At 23.9% G+C, this 2,380-nt stretch overlaps 1 long non-coding RNA gene across 1 annotated transcript; it reads right to left on the bottom strand.

Annotated features, from left to right (window-relative positions):
- Positions 1 to 1,087: 1,087 nt before the first annotated feature.
- LOC107883789 lies at positions 1,088 to 1,558 on the bottom strand. The gene is made up of 3 exons (XR_001679523.2): positions 1,449 to 1,558; positions 1,196 to 1,381; positions 1,088 to 1,117 (listed from the first exon to the last, which is right to left on the bottom strand). It is a non-coding gene; the product is annotated as an uncharacterized LOC107883789 (long non-coding RNA).
- Between the last annotated feature and the right edge of the window lie 822 nt (positions 1,559 to 2,380).

The following is a 2,380-nucleotide window of genomic DNA, read 5'->3' as shown; positions in this document are numbered from 1 at the left end:
AATATAAAATAATTCACATCTCACTTTGAGAAAATGGTGTTTAAACTTATCTAATACTCTTATGTATTTACTCTTATTTCTGCTGATACACCTTTCTTCAGACTTCACCTGAATAATACGGGCCAATGCTTAAAGTTTAAAATGTGGATACTATGCTTTCAGCAGGCCTTCCAACATGTTGGTCTTTATGTTACAAGCTTACCTATAAGGCAGTAGAAAGTCTGTATTACACTTCTAGTTACACAACATTGATATTATCATGTTGTATCAGAAGATTCCTTTGGATCTTGAATATATTTTTTATTTAATGACATTTACAAAGGAAAACAGTTGTCGTCATTAATATGAAACCAAATATTATCATCGTGAATTTTTGTAAAGATCAATAGTATCAGGCTAGGTATTATTATATTTTGTTATTATTATAGTGTATTGTAACTGCAACCGCATTTTGTTATTTTATTATTTTTATTATTCGGTCATAACTCTGGTAGATTAGGTAGGTTTTTTAATGTGTAATAAACTTATGGAAAACATAATTTGGACTTCAGTCATACATGAAATAAATATTAATTCAGTGCAAATATTATTGTTAATATTAATGTTGGAGTCAAATGCAATTTTTTTGGTTTCGCATATAGTACTTTTTTTTATAATAAACAGGGATGTTATGTTTTAAACAAGTTGTTTAAAAAATTTATTTTAAACATTTGATTACAACGTTTTATAAACTGACCAAAACTGTATAGTGTCAAATAAATATTACTATTTATCTTTAATATTGTATCATTTTCATTGGGTATGTCATAAAATAATAAAATAATATACCTATATAGGTAACATCATGAATCATTTTTCATTTATGTTAACTAAATAAGTAAAACTTACAATACTAATTATCTAAAAATATTTAAAATTACCAATTAAAATAAAACAATATGTCAAACAACTAGTCTTTATTGGAACATAAAAGTTAAATAGTTATAAATTGATAAATTACCACTAGTCATCAATTTCAAATTATACATAATTATATCACAATATCCCAGTATATTTTATATTTTATTGGTGCGAAGCTTTGTTTTTGGCGTTGCAATTCATTTTCCAAATTTTGAAACTAAATGTCCAATTTTCTTTAAAAATATTTTTTAATTATGGGTGTTATTTCATATTTTTATTAAAATACTAATTATACCTTGCTATCAAACAAATCAGAAATGTCTTTTTTGTTTCGTTTGACATCTTCTTCAGCTTGTTGTCGTAACATTTGTAATTCAGATTGTAATTTATCTTCGTACTATTTAACTTAACGTCCATCAACTTCAGTAATAACTTTGGTACGGTGGCTAGTTTTTGTATCATTGACCTGTTGTTTATGAACCTATGAAAAAATGAATAATATGCAGAACTATTGCAATAAAATATAATTTAATATACATTAACTTTACCTCTTCTTTAAGTTTGAAATTTTCCATCATGCTTTGTAATTTGTTTTCAATTGTAGCTCTTTGTAAAATTTCTTAATATTTTTTCATCATCCTTAACAGTTTTCTTCTCTAATGCTGATTCTTTGGTCGATTTCTGTAAGAAAATACAGATCAAATAATTTAAATGATGGATGAATTATATTAACTTTTATTATAATTAACTGTAATGATAGTTATATACTCTGTTTCGTCACGTTGAAATAATTTTCTTTTTTTGCCTCTCGGGCTGCCAACCACAGAAGTATTAGGGGGAATACTCAACCTCCTTTCTTCAATCTATAATAATTTTCGATAAGCACTAATTTCCATATCCAGTACAACTTTTATATCCATCAATGATCACAATCATCATTGTGAATAGTTTTGTTTAAATTAATACAACCCTTTTTAACTTTTATAAATACCATTTATAAAAGTAAATTTATTTTTTTTATTTAAAAACAAAATCATGTCTTGTTTTCCCATTCTTTAAAATTTTTTCACAATTATAAATAAGATTCAATTTTGTTTCCGAACATGTATTATACCATGTTATTTTGTTTTCTGTAAATTCATTCTTATATCTATCTGGTAAATTTAACATATATTCATCGTTTAATACAACTGTTAATCTTTTTCCAAACTTTGTATCAATCATTATGAAATTATTTACTTTGTATGGTTTTCCTTTTCCAAATTATTAAATTTTATAAATGTATATCCATTGTTCATTTTATTTAAAACATCTTTAAAGTTTTCCATTTCCATTTCTTATTTATATTAGAAAATATAAATTTTTTTTATTTTCAATAATTTTTTTAAAAATTTTCTATTTAAAAAATTGTATTCAATATAAATATAAAAAATGAACGAAACTATATAGTGTCTTAGATGTAAAATTCAAACAAAAAATA

Source organism: Acyrthosiphon pisum, chromosome A2 (assembly GCF_005508785.2).
Source record: "Acyrthosiphon pisum isolate AL4f chromosome A2, pea_aphid_22Mar2018_4r6ur, whole genome shotgun sequence".
Lineage (NCBI taxonomy): Eukaryota > Metazoa > Arthropoda > Insecta > Hemiptera > Aphididae > Acyrthosiphon > Acyrthosiphon pisum.
Note: the sequence above shows the minus strand (reverse complement) of the source record. Positions and strands in the feature narration are given on the sequence as shown.